The 22,982-nt window shown below is 42.0% G+C and overlaps 1 protein-coding gene across 2 annotated transcripts in view; it reads right to left on the reverse strand.

Moving 5' to 3' along the window:
• The window catches only part of RBPMS (RNA binding protein, mRNA processing factor), a 678,829-nt gene that overhangs the window by 351,533 nt on the left and 304,314 nt on the right, over nucleotides 1-22,982 (reverse strand). The gene's annotated exons all lie outside the window — the stretch shown is intronic.

Consider the following 22,982-nt stretch of genomic DNA (forward strand, 5'->3'; position numbering starts at 1 on the left):
TCTACAAATATGTACATGAACATAGAAGCGAGGGTGGCGGTCACATCCTAATTGCACTGGAGGGAACGCCGCAACCCCTGCGGACGTTCCCTCCACCTCGGGGGTCGCCGACGGACGCAGGCCCGTCCGCGATCCTAATCGGCCCCTAAGTGTGTATGATGGGTGTTATGTTATGAATTTTTTTGAACTATGAGATATAACATTTAAGGGCCCGATTCACAGAACTAACTTAAGACAAAATCCTAAACTTAACTTTAGGACTCCTAAATGCCTTCTTTGAATACCGAAAGTCTTAAAATTAGCAGTTTAGTAGTAGTAAAGTTGAGACAAATCCTAATATTAAGACCTTCGGTATTCACAGAAGGCATTTAGGAGTCCTAAAGTTAGGAGTCCTAACTTTACTACTACAAACTTTCGGTATTCACAGAAGGCATTTAGGATTCCTAACGTTAGGACTCCTAACTTCTGTGAATACCGAAATGAGTAAGTGCCTTCTGTGAATACCAACATGAGTAAGTGCCTTCTGTGAATACCAAAATCGTAGTAAGTTTAGGATTTTGTCTTAAGTTAGTTCTGTGAATCGGGTCCAAAGTGTCTGAAAAGGAAGTGTGTGTGGTATATGTACAATACCCAGTTAAGTACTAAAAACATTACTGTGGTTTTAGGAAACTAGCAAGTGGTTTTGGCTTATGATGAGAGTAGGAGATTCTTTGTTTAGCGTATTTATTACTGAGGCAAGCGTTGTTGCTAAAAACATATGGGGATGAGTTTTTGTAACTTGTAGATGCGACAGCATTCGGTGCGGGACAAGTTCTTTCGAAACCGTCACAGATCAGAGCCAGCGCACGTTGGAATACAGGAGGCAGAAAAAGCACAGAGGCTATTGTGCTGAGGAGATTCACTGAGTCCTTTTGTGGTTGGCAGGAGTGTTTTTTTAGGTTAAGAGGTTTCTTGGCTTATCAAAGTCAGCTTTGGGAGAGAGGCGGTGTGTGGGCCGTGAACGCCGTTAGAATTTAAAAGTAAACTCACCAACGGGTGATGCTCAGTTGCTGATCCGAAAAGAGCGCATTTCACTTATGGGTTGCGCATCTTGCACATGGGCGTAAAAAAACAGGTAGTTTAGGCATTGCAAGTTGCGGTATGCTCTTGCGTGAGGCGTCCATTGGAGAATTGGGAAATGTTTCATTTATAACATGCAGGATCAGAGTAGCCATATTTTAGACATATTGCATTTGAGAGTTGACTATTGACGATCATCTTGAACAGGTGTTGGGAGTTGTTACATATGTTGGGAGAATTACATTTTTGTTTTTGTGAGGACAGAATAATAAAGTTAGACATAATATTATGGAGCCAGTGGAGGTCAATCTTTAAAAGTGAAGGTTGGGGGTTAGGTAGATAAGATTTTTGGTGATTTGGCTGAAAGGTTGGATAAGAAAATAGAGAATTGTGTGTGAAAGCGCATTATTAAAAGCTTGCGTGCGGCAGGAATTCCAGCCCTGTGCTGGACATTCCAATTGCGGGGGTAGTCGTGACGGAACCATTCCATCATCCGCACAGCCCAACCGTGACTCATGACGGAATGGTTCCGTCACGGGCATGGAAGGGGTTAAAAGTGGAGCATCAAGGAATGTGGTAGAGGGTGAGTGGTACTAGTTGATGGAGGAAGTGAATCCTACAGCAGGCTGCTTAGGGGTCGTTGGTCCGAAAAGGACACAGAAGAGAAAGCACAATGAGGTGCATGGCTATACAAATGCTAGGGGGTCTGGGCCTAAGGCTCCGGAGATAGGAAATACTATAAAGGCAAAAAAGGAAGGGTCACAAGGCAGTGGCATGTGACGGGACATCGAGTAGTGGTGATATGGAGTAGAGTTGTTCATCTGATTTCAGGAAAAAGAGCGTTAAAAGCCAAAGAGGCGTAAAGGCGTAAAGAGGATAAAAATTAAATTCAGTTTGAAGATAAAGATTTCGTAGACCCTTTGGCGAGAGATGTATGATCCCCTTTTGATTCAACACCCTTTGTCACCACAGAGGGCACCGGCTGCCCATGTGGCTCAGAATGCATCTTTACGGATATGGCAAGAGACACCGAAGGAGGTACGAACATGGTTGAGGCAGAGTGTCCAAGACATATGCTAGGCTCTAAGGTGGCTAATACACCAGAGTTGGACCCAAAAATCTAGTGTTCTTTTAAATGAATCTGAACGTGAACCAAGGAAAGTGTTAGAAAAGGTCTAAAGGGTTGCCAAGATAGGCTATTGGACTTCTTAGGTCCGTTGACTGAGGTGTTTGATCTGTGTGAGGAGGCTCACATTAATAATACAGGTGTATATGTGGAAGAGATGCGCCAATGGATTCAGAGGGCTTTATGCCTTTAGGGAAATACTAATGCTGCATTACGTATTGCCTATAGAGAAAGTGAAAAAGATTTGCAGGGAGTTGAAGAGAGGAGAGAGTGTGGAATGGATTTCATTACGCCAACTGGCGAGGTTGCTGAGTTTACTGGCGGCGTCAATTCAGACAATTTTCCAAGCCTCTTTCCATTATAGTGCGTTTCGGAGATTGAAGAGTTATCACTTGCGTATGGGGGCGAAATATTCACAAAAGGTAAAGATGAGTCAGGAAGAAGTACATGAGGTGAACTGATGGTTAATAAATTTGGAAGCATGGAACGGCAGAGCAATTTTGGATATTCTGGAGGTGATGAGTGAGTCGGATGCAAGCTTACAGGGATGGGGAGCCAAGCGTGGTTCAGTGATGACAGGGGGCAGTGGTTGGCCATCGAGAGTGTAATGCTTATCAATTGTCTAGAGTTGTTGGCAAGGTCGTTTGCAGTGAAAAGTTTTGTAAGGCATCAGGTGTAATGTTGTGTATTGCTGAAAATTGACAATGTCCCAGCAGTGAGGTAGGTCAACAACTTGGGGGGACTATGGTAGAGAGTACTGGCCGAAATGGCAAAAGAGTTTTGAAGTTATTGTTTGGACAAGAATATAATGGTGCAGGCACAGCACATTCTGGGGAAAAGCAATGTGGAAGGGGATTGGAATTCAAGAAATTTGAGGGATTCTTTGTAGTTAGATCTATTTGCGAACATGTTGAAGGCGCAACTTCCACATTTTTACAGCTAGAAACCAGATCCAGAGGCAAGTGTGGTAGATTATTTTCTACAGTAATGGGAGGAGGGAAGGCTGTATGCATTTCCTCCTTTTGCGATGATACAAAGGGTGCTTATGAAGATCAGGGGGGAAACAGGGGAAATGCTATTTATAACTCCCTTTTAGAAGTCGCTGGTGTGGTTTCCAGATGGAATGGGCCTGTTGATTGATGATCCAGTGTTGTTACCTTGTTTTCCACAGTTGCTGGGGGACATTCATGGAGGATACCAAGAGTTAGTAGAGAGAGGTCAGTTATTGTTGAGGGATGGATGATTTCAGGAGAATTTGATAGGTGTCCGGAATATCGGAGGAGTCCTCAGAGCTTATCAAGGAGTCTTGGGCCTCAGGTACAACAAAGGCATACAGGACAGCATTAGGAAGAAGATGGAGTTGTTGGTGTTCTGCAAGGGGTCTGGATTCTGTATAAGCACCTGTAGTGGAGGTAGCAAATGACTTGACAGTGGTTTTTAAGGAGGGTTTTTCCTACAGCTCAATTAGTTTAAGTAGGTCAGCGATTTCAGCAGGTCATATTCTGGTGGATGGAATACCAGTAGAAAAGCATGTGTTGGTAAAAAGGATAATTAAGAGTGTTTGGATGGAGGTCTCACCAAAAGCAAAGTATTCATTGTTATGGGATGTGACGCTGGTATTAAAGGAGGTTGAGTGTTGGAGGCGTAATGAATCTCTTTCATTGAAGTTCTTATCTTGGAAATTGGCTTAATTTGTTTAATTTCTTCCTGAAGGGATTTAGAGGTGTCTTCAAGACGTTTTCAGCCAGAGGGTATATGTTTTAATTTGAGAAAGCGTTCCCAAGACAATGTCACAGACAATTTTTTATTCTAGGATCTTAAAATCTTTTTGCAGGATCATGTTGATAACCCGTCCTTAAACTATGCATGCCATCAAGTCTGTGTGGAAAGCCCGCCTTATTTGGTAGGTACATATTTTCCTCTTAACTCGTGAAGTAAACAATAGCTTTTTCGTCTCACTTGAGACCGGGCATGCGCTGTCACTTGCGAGACATTTGTTTACTTACGACGGGCTTACAGCCCGCCCATTGTTTACCATTGATTGTGTTCATCGTTACTCTCATTTTATTGCTTCTCTTTGGTCAGTGAATGCAGGCTTCACTTTTTTTCTTTGAGTGTTTATCCCATCCTTGGAGCATGGCAGAAGTTCTGCTTCTTTGTCCATGTGTTTGTCCTTCCGCTAAGCGCTTTCGGAGGCACATTTTTTCCCTTGCACCTGTCCCTCCTGTGTTGGTGCTTGCCTTGTTGTTGATTGCCCCATTTCCCCACCTGCCCCACATTGTTGCTTGCCCCATTCCTACCACCAACTCCTGTTTTGTTCTTGCCAAATCGCTGTCACCCTCTCCCACTTTGATTCTTGTCCGATTCCTCCTACTCCGTCCCACTTTGTTGCCTGACTCAGTCCCTCCAACCCATCCCACTTTGTTTGCTTGATCCCTCAAACTTTATTGATTTCGCCGTCCCTAAAACTCTCCTCTATGTTGATTGTCCCACCCTTCTCACACCTCCAGCTTTGTTGCTTGCCCCATTGTATGTCACCTCATCCCACACCCCCCCTTCCATGTTGCTGCTAGCCTGACAGATTTCGCCCCCCCCCCCACCTCCCCTGTTGTTGCTTGCCACATCCCCCTCCCACATTGGTGTTTACCCCCTCCTGTTGTGCCTCACAGCACTTTTTTCCCTAACTTTCAGCCATGCTGCACAGTAGCTCTGCTGCTGTACAACAAGGCTAAATAAAATGCATTAAGAAAGCCAATAGCTCTTGCATAGCTGGGAGCTTTAGCAGCTTGTTAAGAAATGCGGTACTCAGAGCTTGATTTATACTTTGGTGGATTGGTTACTCTTACAAATGTGATGAATAATTCATCCACATTACTACGAGTGCCAAAGGATATAATGTATTTGTAAAAAGGCGGGTGGGATAACGTCATGATTGTGACGGGTTGACCTGTCCACCAAACTCTAAATCAGGCTCTAAGGTGTGCCTATTGTCTACCCTGGGCACTAGCTGATAAATATATTAGCAGTTACCTGACGTCTTCCCCATAGAATGTGTGGTGAGGAAGGACCCTGTTAAAAGCTGGGAGAATAGATGTTTAGGGTTATCCCTGACACAACCCCAGCCAAAGCCAAAGAAAACAGGTAAATAGTTTGACACACTGGTTCTTAACTTCCTGACTTCTGTTAGTCATTGCTGGCACACAGGGAAACCTAACAATCATTAATGGAAACTGGGAACTTCCACTGAGCCATTACTGAACCAGAGCATAAGCATTTTTGATGAATTAAAACACAAAGTGATAAACAAAAAATACAGAAACAAGCATTCATCAAACAAATACATAAATGAAAAAGTGTATTTAATTAACAGACATATATATGTAAAACAAACATTTTTTTTTTAATTTTAATGTGAAGAGTTGAGTTTTTCTAAATTCAACTGAAGCCTTTAATTGTCCGGACTATATTCTGTTCGCTGCAATTGCACTGTTCCGTCGAATCAATCTGAGGATACCAACTCCATTGTTAGCCTTCTATTACAAATTAATTCACAATTATAGTAGGTCGTAAAACCTTCAATTGTCATTTTGTGCCTTTTTTCCCTATAAGCTTTATTAATCTGCTAATATTATTTCCTTTTCTAAGCACTCACGGACCTCCTAAGTAGGCTTCATGGACCACCACGGGTCCTCGGACCACAGGTTTAGAACCACTATTAGAACATTGGAATGTTGGGAGCTCCATTGAAAACAATGGAGTGCTCTGGGCTTATAATGGCTGGTATAAGCCTGGAGCTCAAACATTCCAATGTTTCTTTGTTCACAGCTCTGGCTGTGAACAAAGGCTTCAGGGAGCCTGAGGGGATTCCAATCCCCTCAGGCTTCCAAAAGGCTTTGCTTTTTTGTTAGAACATTCTGTCCTCTAGTGACAGAATGTTCTAATAGCCTTATAGCCCTTCGTAGATGGGCTATACCGCTATTAAAGTCCCTCTCCCTTGTTAAAGGCCCTTGCCTTCGGCTCGGGGCCTTTAACGCTGGAGAGGGCCTTTAATAGCCGGTATAGCCCTCTACGGCGGGCTATAAGGCTATAGTAACAAACACTTCAGAAAGGATTGAAAGTGCAGGAGTGCATGGGAAACACACCTTTCAAGTGCACAGAAAAGGGCGTGTGAGGATTCACACAGACACATACGGCAACAATAAAACAACTGATTTCATTTGATATATTGTTTTTTGAAAGCACTACATGCTTTGATATCTATAAAACGATTTCACTGTTTTGCCAGAAGTCTCACCTTCGCACAGGTGGGTCTGAGTCAAAAACAAATTGATGCTCTTCGAAACATCATGTGTCCAGGATTCATTTCCCAGTGAACATTGTAAGTGCTTGATACTCAAAGTAGGCACTTGAAACATCAAGTTTGACAGAAGAAAGCCTAAGAGCAAGAAGTGGAAACTCATGCACCAAGCATGCTGTCACTCATCAATAACATGTGATGTGAGAACTATTTTTCCGATTTTTATTTTATTTTGTATTTATTGTTTGTGTAAAGCGCCAAGGCAACAAGAGCATATTATAGTGTGCTGGAATGATAAGGGGTGGGTTAGAGGAGGCAGCAAATGCTGCAAAGCAATCCTTGAAGCGAAAAGTCGTGGGAAACTATTGACAAGCATGACATATGTATTCACAATGGTGACATGCCCACACCTGCTTACATCCACAAAGTAGGGTTGAATTCGTACATCTAAATAGAGATGTATTCTTGAAAGTTGTGATTGCGTATATGTCCACAGAAAGTGCAGAAAGTGCAGGAAGGGTATTAAATGCAGCACTTAAGGGGGAGGAGCCAAGCTCGCGACCGTGATGGCCGCACTGTAGCTCGGCTCCGTCAACCTTCCTGCCTGAAACGCATATCCTGTACCTCATCCTGCCCCGAGGAGACACAATCGGCTAAATATGGGAAGGTGAAACATTGCTAGCACTTACCGTCCGTCCCGGGGGCTCCTGGGTGCCGCGGATCTGGAGTTGTGCCCTTGCTTGTTCCGGAGCCTCCGCGGCGTGCAGGCCGGGGACTCGCCTGCGACGGTCGGCCGGAGTGGTGTGTTGACGCCGGCCCCCGGTGGAGGAGAGGGGTCGGCTGAAGAGGCAGTTGTTCCGATGGCGACTGACCGGGCCCGGTCTGGTGGCCCGGGGGCTCTGTGGCGGGGCGCGGCCCGCCTCGGACGGGGGTAGACCGTACAGGAGGCTTGTCCCCCCCTTTGTTGCCTTGTCCGGCCATCTTGAAGCCCTTCGCCCGGATTTGGCGGGCGGCGCCCGTGAGACGGTGGCGCCGGCGACCCCTGTTTTTTGGTGGCCCATCTTTCTGCACCAAGATTGCCATTACTGGGGTTCGAGGTGACTCCGGTGGGCCTTATTCGAAAGCCCGGTCCAGAAGTTAAGGAGCGGAGAGTCCCTGCTGCACTGACAAGATGGCCGCCGGCGCCCCGGGTCCCGGACCTGCTTGGGGCGGCGAACCTAGTTTGTCGAACCACACGATGGCTGAGGCTTGTGGGCGTGAGCCCACAATCGGTGATGTCTTGGCCGCCCTATGTTCTTTACGTGCGGCCATGGCCTTCGACGCTGTTATGCGAGATAGCGGGTCTGCCGCCGTGCCTGTTGGCCCGTCCCCCATGAATGCGGCTCAACTGATGGTGTGTGCTGCTTTGCCCCCCTCGGCTGCTGCGAAGAGTGATGCCGCCGTGCACCTACGAGACTGTATGTCAGCGGCCCCGAATCTCCAGGAAGCTTCGACTGTGGCGCACATGAGCGAGGGCCCCACGTTGGGACCCGTCCATGCCAGTCTGGCTGGGGAGCTCGGCGGATGTTTGATTCCAACTGCTTTGGTGAGGTCCTGCGGCTGCCTTGCAGGTGTTACCTCGCTGTTTTGGACGGCGGGGCCGCACCTAGTCTGTTTGCTGCTCCTGAGGTTGCTACTTGACAGTCTGGTCTGCCGCAGCCACTGCTTGCTTTCCTGTTTGAGACTGGGGTCCTCTGGACTGCACCCTTGGCCTGCCTTGTTTCGATCCTGTGTGCATTCCATGCCGAACTGTTTGCTACTTACCACTTCATTACGCACGAAAGCTATGATCAGGAAAGGACAGGGGTGAGACAGAATTGCTTCGGCGGACTACTGGTTAATGTACGTAGATGAGGACTACCCGCAGCTGTGACAATATGGCCGACTCCTTTTCCTGCTCCTGATAATTGAGGTTGTGTCTTTCTCGCTTTGATGTGGGTTTCAGTTGTGTTAAGGCGGGGGTAGGAGCTGAATGTTCGATAGCAGATCTCCTCTCCCACTGGATCCCTTTCCCCTTTCCCTTCTCTTTTTCTTTTGGTCTGTTGTGTTCTTTTTCTTACTTTCTGATTCTTCTATATTTCGGGTTCTATTTAGGGCGACAGGCACGCTGCTGGGGGGGTAGGCCGTAGCCTTCTGCAGGGGTGCAGGGTGGTGTGGGAGGGACGGGGTCTTTCTGTTGTTGGTTTTTCTTTTTTTTTTTTTTTCTTTAGTTCTATGGCTCTTTTTGTATCCCTTTATCGGGACGCTGTGTCTGCGCGCGTCTTCCATGGAGTGTTAGCTGATAGTGAATGGGTTGCTTTCCCGCTTCCACGATATTGACTGCACATATAGCATGTCTTACATGACTTGCCCCGATTGCGGGTCCTCCAGTTCTGCATGCTTTATTCGCCGTGGGGCGAGTGCAGTGGCGCCGCGTTCTTTCTTTCCCTCTTTTTGACATTCTCTTCTCTACCCCTCCCCTCTTTTTCTCTTTATTTGGGTTAGTATAGTGGATGGCTATTACGTTGCTGCTCTGATTCTTCTGATCCGTGCCAGCACGCATTCAGGCGGTAACGGGTGTGTGGCGGGCCGTGGTGGGAACTGATCTGAAACGGGGCGACCATAAGTTGATTCCTGTCAATTGCTGCTATTACTTCCATTTATCATGGCCCCATTGTATTGATGCTTTACATATAGCCCGCCATGGGAATTCAGATGTCGAAAGTTGCAACTGATCCTGCTATACTTCCTATTATATTATAAAATTAACCTGATTTAATCCTGCTTCTAGCGGTTACATTCGGCTTCTTAATGTTTGATTGCTTGCCTGTATACCACTGGGTGACTGCCGGGGAACTTCAATGTTGACTCATGTGCGTTCATAATGTGTTGTGGCCGGCCTGATTGGTTGTAGGCCCGTATTTGTATGCCTCTATTCGCACAATAAAGGTTTTAAAAAAAAAATGCAGCACTTAAGTACACCACCCAGCCAACATACACTTGCGGCTACTCTTTCAGCACATCGGTTTATTGAAGTAGGGTGCATGCTTAGCATGTAACATGGGAATAGCTCTGTAAAATTATATTTTTACACTTTCAAGACTTGTAAAAATAAGTACAGTTCACTAGTAATATAAAACCATTCGTGAAGAGCCTTTAAGTTCTTCCACTAACGAGAAAGGTCTTATGGCTTAAGCTGGCCACCATACCTCCTGAGTACGCGAGAACTGGGAACACTGTATATTATTTGGCCTGCTTCTTGTGTCAGTGCAAATCTGTGTATGTGACTTGTTTTGTCCAACTTAATGAGACACCCGAAATCACATTTTTATGTTTACATATCTTGGTTAAATTTAACAAAAGGTCCTCACTCGGATATAAAATAGGGGTTTCCAATATCATTGGTTCCAGTTCCTATAATTTCTAATATGAAGATACCCGGGCTTTAAGGCACGTGCCGCATGAAACCCCAATAAAATGGCATTTATGTTTAAGTTTACTAATCAAATATATATGCCACAGCATGTTAAATTGTAAGTTTAATCCCTCAAGTCAAGTCATGAATAGGAAAGCATTTTCAGTAGCTGCATTGATCATATTGGTTTAGTAATAAATCATCAATTTCAGCAAGGTGAGGCCACTCTAATTATACTGAGGTATGTATTTAGACTTGGTGTGTTAAACTGGCATTATCATAAAATTTTAAAATATCAGAACTCAAACGATGCATATTAACTTCTGTTCACAAGGCACCTGTAAGAAAATGTCACCACTCCTAGGATGTAATAACTTATTACAAGTGACTAGTGACTTCCGCCACAGTAGCATGGGGCAATAGAACTAATTTTCTTTCAGAAGCCCTGAGTGAAATGGTGCAGTTGAGCCAAAAACACTTCTGCAAAGGCGAAAAGTGATTCAACTTGTGGTCTGTAGAACCCTGGAGGACCGCGAAGCCTGCTCAGGGGGTCCACGACGGCTTTAAAAATTAAATAATATTCACAGATTAATAAAGTGTATGGAAAAAGGTGCAAAATAACACAAGAGCATTTTATAACCTTCTCTAAATGAGAATAAATTTGACATAGGAGGCCAAAACTTGAGTTGATCTCCTCGGATAGATTCGTGTGAGCAGTGTAAATGCAGCACACAGAATACAGTACAGACAAGGAGAGACCTCAATTGAATTTAGAAAACCTCAAAGCTTCCCATTAAAATAACATTTTTATATATATATATATATATATATATATATATATATATATATATATATATATATATATATATATGTTTGTGATTTAAATAAAATATTTTATCATTTGTGTATATGTGTAGTACTTTGTTACTTTGTGGTTTAGATCATAGAAAATACTCAAGCTGGGGTCCAGGAATGACTCATTGGGGTCCCTGGATTCCAATAATGATTCAGTGGTTGTCCACAGGCTTCAGCAATGATTAAGTGGGGGTCCACAGAAGTCAAAAGGTTAAGAATCACTAAGCTAGAAGGTAAAAACAACCTTGGTTCTAGGAGAATTTATTTCCATCTAAGAATCTTATTGAATGTGTACATTGTGTCACCTGTATCAAAGGGCAAAACCATCTTCTAGGATATAATGGAGACAATTTTTTAAGGGATGCATCATTATATGTCTTTTGCAGGACAGTATACTTTTACATAAAAGCAAGTAAAGAAGAACATCATGAGGTATTATTTGAAGTTCTGTAAATACTGCAGGACACTTGCTGACCGCAAGAGGAGGCATAAATTGGTTCAGAGTCTTCCCGAAGGACAGATTATTTCTAATGATAAAAGGACGACAATGGGAAATATGAGGGAAGAAGTGAAGAAGGCAGTGGATGACAACAGATAAGGTCATTTTAAGGACTGTGAAGTGCTACTCCAAGTTTGCAGTGAGCTATGTGAGGAAATAATACCAATTTAAGGCATAATTGGCAAAGATAGTGCATATTTGAAGATTAAAGAAGCGTGAAAAGGTGAGTAGGATTTTAAGAAAGAGATTTTTGGGGGTTTGCTATTGGGCAGCTTTGATGTCGCACACACTCTGCCATCACGACAGATGCTAGCACTTAGAGGGTAGGCGCTGTACTGGCCAAGATTCTTTAATGTAATGGGAGAATGGTGAACTTTACTTCTCAGCCTCTGACGGGAGCAGAGGTCAGCTACTTGGAAGTCGATGGAGATGTTTTGATTTATTGAGGTACAATCAATGACTTCTGTTTTCCTTATGGAGATTACCACCTATCGATCATCAGTCCTGGGTGCATGTTTTTTGCATGTACCAAATTTCCCTGCACATCCAGGTGGATTTTAAGGGTATGTTTAATATATTATCTTGTAAAGGATTTGTAGGTCATATGAAATGTTTTTGAACATTTCCTGTCTAGACTCCTGTTTCAGTCTTCTGGAGATAAAGGAGTGAAGCAGTGTCTGTTCTATTTGTGGAGGAAGGAGTTGTTTGTACGAATAAGTGGCTAAGGATTGTGAGGAGGATAATCTACTTAAAATATTAAAGTGAAGGGTAGTAAATGTGCAGCACTGGTATAGCAGGCCCATACTAGTTTAGGGTGATAAGGAATTCTGGTCTGTGAGTGAGGATTTAAATTTGATGTCAACTACTATTTTGACTGGAGAATCTGATCCCCATGGTGGGGCATCAAGTAAAAAAAGTTAACATTGCTCATGAAGGTCATCTGGGTCACAGTATAGCGAATGGACATATTGGAGGCCTGGTATGGCTGGTCATGTGAGAGATTATGTAAAGTGTATGACTAGTGACAAAGTAAAGTGATTTGAAAAACACTGCCTTCTCCTGTTGAGGCTCTATGGCATCCAGGAGTGAAACTAGGGTTGTATATAGTAGATGCAATGTCCATTTTATCCTCTGAGAATGCTCTCTGTTAGTTGATTGCCATGCTAGGGGGACTGATAAAGGTTACCATTTGGTTGACACAGGGACTTCTTAAAAGGGGTGTTTATGTGGCAGGTGGCTTCTAATTACTGACAATGGCATACAATTTGTTTCAAGAGCGATAAGGGAGTTTCTTAAAGAGGTCTTCTGGTAATATCCGGGGATGACACTTTAGTGTCCCAAGATACTGTTCTTCGTGAGAGACATTTCATCTAATAACGGACCATCATCATTTGCCTGCTGAGAATGGTATTGCCTTTAAGGAGGCTCTGCAAGATTTGGTTGAGGCTGTCGAACAGCCCCCAGTAGTGTTACTTGAGTAGAGGTCTGCACCTACGGCGGATCCCATTCCCATTTTCATGCGTGTTGCAATGAGTGTGAGTGAATCTAGTGAGGTGCTTGTACGGTCTGGTGTCCATGGGGGGGTGGTGTAACTGACCAGCGACATCTGTTGGCAAATTGCCAGAAGACTTCACAGGAATCCAGTTACTCCCTGGGCTCACAAGCCATGTTAGGGTCATATGTAGTCTTCACCTGTGTAAGTGTCAGTTATGCAGACCCCAGAGTAGTGCCACCATCTTACACTTAGTGGCCTCTACTGTGACAGAGGTTATTTGACTGAAAAAAAAAGCCTGCACATATGCTGTGTTGGTGCTCACCGTAACTGTCCATGACCATGAATGACTGTTAGGCCCAGGTTTACTAGGTTTTTACATCTGTGTGTTCTGTCATTTATTTGGCGCAGCATCAATTTAAAATCCATTTTGGGATTTTCAAAACCTTTGTAAAATATAAAAAAAAGGAACGCATCCCAGTGCATAGCACTGACTTACGTTACCTCGCGTTAGGCAAGTGTTATATGGGTGGTGACTGGGTGTTTCTGTGCATCCACCAATGTATTTTGACCCAAACCAATACGTCCAAAGACATGTAAACATGGGTTTGCGCAAAATGACTTACCTGTGGCTGGCGTAATAAGGAGCAATATCTTTATTTCTCCTCGATATTCCTTCTTTGCATGTGTGCTGCATTCGGTAGAATACATACAAAGAGGAAATAGCCTCAAATGAAAGCTTTTGTGCAGGAAGATATCCCTTCCTGCACAAATACTATCCTGACCACAATGCATGCACCCTTGTGCCATGACTAGGCAGACACAAGTGTGCCAGCACTAGGATAGAGGAGAACTGTGACATCTTTGAAAATATGGCGCTACTCTGCTTTCTCTCTTTCTCACAATGCAGCACTGCAACTTCACTTGCTGGCCTGCGTTGCGTGAAATGTTAGTAAATACATCCCTTAATTTGAAAACGACACATGGATTCATATTCTAGAATATATTAAAATCTTATTTAGAATATCTATTCACCAAGCTTTTACAATTAACATCATCTCAGAACTTATAAAGTGTAAAGAAATTAAAAAATAAAAGGGATTCCCCTTTCAATACACCTTCTAAGTGTGCTAATCATTCCTTCTGCAACCAAATGTATCACACTGAAGTGTTCTAAAGAGATATTACTGCCTCAGCCTATGCATGGAGATGGTAGGTATACGCGCTACCTGGTCCTTGAGTACCCAAATCCAGCGCCTTCAAGGTGAACAGATATTTACTGCACCTGCAATAGCTAGTTGAAAGAACTGTTCCTTAACAACAAAATTCCTTTGAAGATTTGCATTTATTAAGAACTCTCTTTACAACCAAATTACGTCATGCAGTCTATCAAACAATGTTTACAATCCTGTGTGTCGGGGTTGGGGAGGAGGGATTTAGTTTGTCATAACTTGAGTAACACATTTGAGAAAGCTATAAAATAAGACATCATTTCATGCCGAAGGGACAAATACTGTTTGAGTCAAAAAGCTTAGCCTTAGGTATTTGTCTAGCTAAAGTGAAATTTCAATGTAAATAAAGGTCTCAAAGATAATGGTGTGCAAGCATGGGGAAAGATAAGCTGAGCATTAAAACTCTTTTGAACTACAGAGGATGGGAAACCCGACAGAATGTACAATGACAACAAATCAAGCAGCTGGTAAAGCTTTAGGAGGTCGGCAAAATTGAGTTAAATGAAAACCTTAGTGCTGTCCAGGAAATGTGTCCAGGAAATGTAAAATCAGATTAACTGAAGTAGAAAATTCTGCTATTACTTTTCCAGTGAAGGATACAGCATTGCAAATGTAAATGTAATTTATATAGCGCATTATCACCAACGGTCTCTAAGCGCTTGCTTTGGGAACCCGTCCTGCTTTTTCCCTGTGAGATAACCCATACTGGGCACCCCCAAGGTGAAAGCCAGGCATCGCACCGCAGGGGGCCATAGTGGAGATTAAGCAAGCTATTGCCTGGAGTTGCAGAGTGTGAACCCGTGATTCGAGCAGGTACCGAAGCGAGAATTATCGAGTCCGTGGACATTTTTGGGCTCAAGACCCTGCCACATCGGGAATTGAACCCTGGTCTGACCTCTGCTTCATGGTCTGCCTCCTCTAACCATTGAGCCACACTTCTCCACATAGCAATCAGGCGCTCTGGGTAAGTCCTCACCCATGCAAGTGCACACTGCCTAGCTGAAAATTATTTATGAGTTAGGCCACATTGGTGTTGTACCTGGCCTCCATTCCAGATGGTTAGCAGGCAGGTGGTACCCATACATCAACCAAGCCTTGACAAAGCATTAATGAAAGCCTGTGATACACCACATTTGGGAATTAATGGCTTAATTAGATGTTTGGGAACCCGGCTGCCAAGCCACCATTGTGACGGAGACAGATCCTCCACCACAGCAATGACAATCATGCCGCTATATTCACCTGTCGGAGGATCGCCACCTCGAAGTGATCAAGGAGCTCGCCTGTCTCAGTCATTTGGAGGGCAATGGAGATGGAGCTTAGTATCCTGGCAGGGTCGCCCAAGCCAGACAGGTCAAAGGGTAGAGACAAGACGAAGCATGAGCCACTGGTCCTCCAGTTTGGGCGTCCGGCACAAGGCTAACAACCTTGTACATAAACAGCATTTACCATGGAAACAGCATCAGAACCACCACATTAGGCTTCTGACTGTTAACCCCTTCGATGCTGGTGACGGAACCATTCCGTCATCAGACACGGTTGAGCTGTGCTGATGACGGAATGGTTCCGTCACAACCACACCCATTATCATTGGGGCCCAGCACAGGGGGAAAATATCAACAGCAGCGATGAGGTTAAAGTCATGTTTTTGTGCCAGAAACCCAAAGAGGAAGCAACAAATATGTTATTAATAAAAATAATGGATATTCAAATATGAAGACAACACTTGCCTGGGGCTGTAAAACAAAGCATCAATATCAATGCTGTAATGAGGCTATCTTAGCGACACAGGTAGATGTGATTTTGTGGAGAGAGATGTATGACATCAAAATGCGTCTGATGGAGCTGGGATATGTGTGGTTAACAGGTGGGCTACTGATTTTGCAGACAGCGTCCTAAAGATTGTTAAGAATTCTGGCAAAATGTTTCAAGCCGAGCACCTTACTACAATCGAATAAAAAATATTTGACCCAAAAAACTTGTAAACAAGTTTTTTTTATTAAGTCAGATAGCTGTGGGTATGCCTTTTTTAACTGGTTATTAATGGAGGCAGTGGATGAAGAATTTTAACATACACAACACACATCACTACCAATGCCTAATAAAATGAATTGCTCGAAAATCCCCTACAAAAATGTCTTATCACCATCTTCCCTTTCAAAGAGGAAACTTTGGCCCTCACAGAAGAGGGGAGCTTGGATGCAATGGGTATTAGTCTTTGGTAAGGAATCACACGGCCTAGGATGATCCCACAAAATTGCCTAGGAAAAACGTTGGAACTTTACAGTAGGCTTATGCATGGAGTTATTGTCTGGCATTTCTTGAAGTCTTGTATACGTTGAGGTGCACAGCTGTGTTTCTACAGCTTTTGCAGATTTCCAGGTATTCTCCCACATGAAAATATTTCCACACATAGCAGGTGCACCTTTACATATGGAGCTGCATAAAACAAAAGTGCATTTGGCTTTTAAAAGTTTTTTCCTCCATAGGGAAATCATTTTTTCTTAGGGGAAAACCCTTTCGTTTGACTCCCTCAGCAACTTTAAAGCTGTTCCCTCCCCAAACTCAACATGAAAAAGCATTTATTCCTACATTTGACAGGAGAAAATGCACACGTATATTTGGAATGGGGAGCTGTCTGCAAACGTTTGGTGAATGCCATAAACGTGCAAGCTTGTATTCACCAACCTTTTCTGGTAGAGTTTGCTCGCATAATCCAACCATTCCTGATTCAGCGTTTTAGGAATGAGATTTTGACCTCAGAAATGGCTTAGTCTGCAAACTGCAAACCTAAATTGCTTTCAAATGTGCCAAAAACCTTTTGAAATGGGACTATCTAGTTTAACTGACATGGGAAACTGATATATTTTGACAAAATAAGCACAAAGAATAGTAGGAAATGTTTACACAAGAATAACATTATGTCACAATTGGTTGATGCGTAATGGTTGTTTGATTATTTTGTCCACCATAAGCGTGGAAGGGTATACTCAGACGTGAGTCCCTTGCTCATTGCACCATCAGGATTCAAGCAAGCCGGGCCGAAGACGGCTGAAATGCCAGAAACCGGTCCCCGGACGCTTGTTTCCTTCCCAGTGAAAGAATTGGCTTGGTAGTTTGGTTTGCCCTGTTCCCATGATGCACTGGCCCAGGAACAGACTAATTTGCATATAGCCAGGTTCTGAGCTGGGATGGTGCAGTGAGCTAAAAAACGGTGATGGATTAAGCCCTGATCTCTTGACTGGGTGAGAGTATTCTGCTTAATTCAGAAACTCTGTCCATCACCACCCCCTGTTGTTTAATTAATGGTTAATGAGGACCAAACCCATATTTGTCAAAATATTACCATGTTTGAAGCTCTAGTTGACATATTGCACTAGTTTCATTTATTTGAGATATACCGTATCTCAAAAGAAAATAGCTACACCCCTCACTGCAGTTACTTTGAGTTTTCTTTGATTTGTCGTTATGAAGTTCAATGAACAGCACTCGAAATAGATCCATAAGAAATTAAAATTGCGCTTGTGAATTTGGCAAATTTTGTATTATGCAAAATTCATACAATTCACTCTAGACAAAATTTCCGAACTTTTGCCCTATGCAACCATGCACTATTTTTGGCTTGTGGGAGATGGGTTTGAGCAGAAAATGTCTCTACGGAAGGCATTTTACACTCAAATCAGTCTCCTGCTGGTCTCTTGCACAGCGATTAAGCGAGATGTGCTAATTTGTAAAAATGTCATGCCTGTATCTGCAACCCTCACCCCACACATTTTGTGTAATTCAGTAAAATTTTGCTAAAAAATGTGGTTTTTAAACCCAAAATGAAAGAAGCAGCAAACGATTATTGTTGATAACAGAGAAAGACATGTAATAACAAGGTGAATTCATGTATTCCTACTGTTCTTAATGTATTCATATTAATTGGTGGTTATTCTATAGACTGTAGTTTTCTTTCCAGTACTCAGTTCTTCTTAACTCTTTAATCCTCCAGTTGATTCATATTTTGCTAATTATTTTTTTTCCTTTTATGGTGTAGAACCAAAATACAGTGGAGTAAATTCACAAAGGCACCTGTGAGTATGTGAAGGAGTATTACCTCCATGGAAGTCAATTCACCAAAATGCCTGGGGTAGCGGAAGTGACATAGCAAGCAATTTGACCTTTACTTTGACTCACACACATGCTTACACATACTAACACATTCATGCACTCACACACATAAACGAACTCCCTCCAGCAAGTATGCATACAACATACATTTACCAGCATTTTTTACATACCTTAGCTTCCAGATAGGGTCATATTCCAGCTGATGTGCTCCATTTTTATTACGCAGATAGTAAATAATACTATTTACTATTTGTATAATAAAAAAAATGACAGAAACCAGGCAAGCGGAGCTCCAACCAGCATCCATTAGGAAGAACTGCCCTAAGTTCCAGACACTGATTTTGGCACCTCTGAAGCCAGGGGTCGCAAAAGCAGTGCCAGGGGTAGAAGGAGCAAGACCGGGTCGCAGGTGCGACCCCTAAAATGACGTCAATGACTACCTCACAAATGCAGTGTAAACAAATTGGCTAATAATCAACATACATCAGGGAAGAAAAGTAAAAAAGACACCAAACCAATAATTAAAAAAGTCTGAAATTTCATTTAATTAATCCACCAAAAATCCATATTTAAAAACAATTAATAAAATACAGAAATAATACACAGTAAATTTGTTAAAAACAACTAACTAATGCAGTATTCAATACATCCCATACAGAATTATTTTTGTAACATAACATCTATTTTGTGGCAAACAGGTAGTATTGTTCGACGCGCGTTTCGGCGTTGTTTAGAACGCCTTCTTCAGGAACCACAATGTTATCTGAAAGATATATTAATACAATAGAAAAACAGGGATCAATTTATTGTACAAAGATATACAAAAGTTTTTTTCTACACAAATACAAATTTCTCAATTAATTAAGGTGTCTAGATTACTATAGCTCCCTGCTTGTACAGCAGAATATTACTGTACAAGGAACAAACTAACAAACTATTTTTTGAGCAGCAAAAAATTCCAACAAAAAGAGAACAGAAATAAAGTCAGTATGAAAAGCTAGATAGCTCTCAGAGATGTCGCAAAAGTGCAGTACATGGGCTCTGTCGGTAAATGTATAGATGACCCATGAGGCTAAGGGTTTCTTTAAGATGTTTAGACTATTGGTAGTAATTCCTCATATCAATCCTACAGTTCACTTACCAAAAAGATAGGAAGTAGTAAATGCAGAGGATATAGCCCATATCGATCAAAGTCTTGAAGAAACAGTATAAGTTTCTATTAAGAACACATAATGGTGAAAAAATGTATTAGAATAAAATAACTGATATGGGTATCAACAAGTGAACAAAGGAGCGGTTTATAGTCACAGTGTCAAGGTGTATTTAACTGGTATGTGGGGGTATCAGCCAGTACTCTGTATTATGCTACAATGATCTTAATCAAACGCATTCATGTGTTATCTGGAATGAGCGAGCCTAGCTGCCTGAGCTTCACAATAATATGATATAGAGGAACAGATGAGAAAAAACTTTACCTAGTATTTCATGTTTTATAGTTCTATATTCTGGCGGAGCACCATAATGTCAACTGAAAATATCCGTCTTAATATCGAATCCAATATAGCTACAACAATATGAAGGAAGGTAGGTCAAAGAGCTTACCAGGACGGTCAGAAAATGACTTTTGTAATGTGGATGGCTTCTTATGCAACTAGCCTGGATAGATGATGTGTCTATCTAGCATGTAATGCCTCCATATTCAGTTTCTAGAAATGGATGAACAATACTGCAGTATTATTAATGGCACAGTATTAAGTAACCAAGTCCTAAACATTTAGATGGATATACATAATGCACCTAATAGTCGTTCCTAAGTAACATATTTGATGTTGTTAATAAAGGCTCCTGATTAAAGTGCAAGGCAGTTCATGTCTTGGGAATTTACTAATTAAAATCTCAAATTAGCGTTCTCTAATCTATTTTATAAAGTTCTTTGTTCTACCAAGTAGCTAAAGATCCTATATGCCAAGCTTACCGGAAAAAACTGCTAGCTGTACTCTCGTAGCGTGAGTAATAAGGCCGGTAAATTAGGTGTTCGTAGATAAAATGGTATATCCGTCAGACTGTGAAATAAACACATATAGGGAAAACGCCTTAATAGACGCAATGTAACCATGTAGAAAGTTAGCCAGTTATAAATGAGTGGCAATCCGTGCGTTGTCTTACCGGGATTAAAAATGCAGGCTTCCTACAGGGCGGTTCGTAATTCTTTTACTAGAAGGGGAATGCCGCTTTCGGTATGTCAGAGGTGCCGTTAGCACTCGGAATAGGAAGGATAATTCCTGTTCTCTCTGTGTGAGACAAAGGAATTATTTTAAATGAAAGAAAAGGAGCATTCTAACAATGCCACCTCGGCGCTAAAAATGAGCAGAGTGAGTGAAGCAGCGAGCTTCTTACCTTAACGGTATGGATATATCCGTTAACTGCAACCTGCGGGACCCGCGCTGAAACAGACTGCTGGCGTCCCGCAGCCGTTGTGTAAAATGGATAACTCGATGTATGCGTTGGCGGGTGTATTTGAATACACCTGTGTGCGATAAAATGGTGACGTAGGTGGAGGAAGGTTACGCCCCATTAAAGGTATATTCATCTAAATGTTGGAAAAAAACACACCCATGTATACCACGTGGGTGTGGGGGAGTTTTATTTGGGCCGTCCCACGGGTGCGACAAAGTGTAAATATTGCACCAACCAGTATGTGGACGTGATAAAAGAAGCTATGAGAGCTAACGGGCTTACAGGGCAAGGAATGAGAGAACCGGGCGGCAGGTGATGGAGGTCCGATTGTGTCGGGTTACACTCCAGTAACCCCGCCGGGTGGTAAATGTTACCCCAACTTCTCGAGGGCAAATTAGATAACAGGGCAAACAGCAAAATAACATTAATAATAATGATGATACTAATAATGATAATCATTATTAGTATCATCATTATTGTTAGAATGCTCCTTTTCTTTCATTTAAAATAATTCCTTTGTCTCACACAGAGAGAACAGGAATTATCCTTCCTATTCCGAGTGCTAACGGCACCTCTGACATACCGAAAGCGGCATTCCCCTTCTAGTAAAAGAATTACGAACCGCCCTGTAGGAAGCCTGCATTTTTAATCCCGGTAAGACAACGCACGGATTGCCACTCATTTATAACTGGCTAACTTTCTACATGGTTACATTGCGTCTATTAAGGCGTTTTCCCTATATGTGTTTATTTCACAGTCTGACGGATATACCATTTTATCTACGAACACCTAATTTACCGGCCTTATTACTCACGCTACGAGAGTACAGCTAGCAGTTTTTTCCGGTAAGCTTGGCATATAGGATCTTTAGCTACTTGGTAGAACAAAGAACTTTATAAAATAGATTAGAGAACGCTAATTTGAGATTTTAATTAGTAAATTCCCAAGACATGAACTGCCTTGCACTTTAATCAGGAGCCTTTATTAACAACATCAAATATGTTACTTAGGAACGACTATTAGGTGCATTATGTATATCCATCTAAATGTTTAGGACTTGGTTACTTAATACTGTGCCATTAATAATACTGCAGTATTGTTCATCCATTTCTAGAAACTGAATATGGAGGCATTACATGCTAGATAGACACATCATCTATCCAGGCTAGTTGCATAAGAAGCCATCCACATTACAAAAGTCATTTTCTGACCGTCCTGGTAAGCTCTTTGACCTACCTTCCTTCATATTGTTGTAGCTATATTGGATTCGATATTAAGACGGATATTTTCAGTTGACATTATGGTGCTCCGCCAGAATATAGAACTATAAAACATGAAATACTAGGTAAAGTTTTTTCTCATCTGTTCCTCTATATCATATTATTGTGAAGCTCAGGCAGCTAGGCTCGCTCATTCCAGATAGCACATGAATGCGTTTGATTAAGATCATTGTAGCATAATACAGAGTACTGGCTGATACCCCCACATACCAGTTAAATACACCTTGACACTGAGACTATAAACCGCTCCTTTGTTCACTTGTTGATACCCTTATCAGTTATTTTATTCTAATACATTTTTTCACCATTATGTGTTCTTAATAGAAACTTATACTGTTTCTTCAAGACTTTGATCGATATGGGCTATATCCTCTGCATTTACTACTTCCTATCTTTTTGGTAAGTGAACTGTAGGATTGATATGAGGAATTACTACCAATAGTCTAAAAAATCTTAAAGAAACCCTTAGCCTCATGGGTCATCTATACATTTACCGACAGAGCCCATGTACTGCACTTTTGCGACATCTCTGAGAGCTATCTAGCTTTTCATACTGACTTTATTTCTGTTCTCTTTTTGTTGGAATTTTTTGCTGCTCAAAAAATAGTTTGTTAGTTTGTTCCTTGTACAGTAATATTCTGCTGTACAAGCAGGGAGCTATAGTAATCTAGACACCTTAATTAATTGAGAAATTTGTATTTGTGTAGAAAAAAACTTTTGTATATCTTTGTACAATAAATTGATCCCTGTTTTTTTATTGTATTAATATATCTTTCAGATAACATTGTGGTTCCTGAAGAAGGCGTTCTAAACAACGCCAAAACGCGCGTCGAACAATACTACCTGTTTGCCACAAAATAGATGTTATGTTACAAAAATAATTCTGTATGGGATGTATTGAATACTGCATTAGTTAGTTGTTTTTAACAAATTTACTGTGTATTATTTCTGTATTTTATCAATTGTTTTTAAATATGGATTTTTGGTGGATTAATTAAATGAAATTTCAGACTTTTTTAATTATTGGTTTGGTGTCTTTTTTACTTTTCTTCCCTGATGTATGTTGATTATTAGCCAATTTGTTTACACTGTTTATTTCCCTGTACTGTGAATTAAGTTTCTGAACAGGGGGTCCTTGT

This window comes from Lissotriton vulgaris, chromosome 3_1, assembly GCF_964263255.1.
Source record: "Lissotriton vulgaris chromosome 3_1, aLisVul1.2, whole genome shotgun sequence".
NCBI lineage: Eukaryota > Metazoa > Chordata > Amphibia > Caudata > Salamandridae > Lissotriton > Lissotriton vulgaris.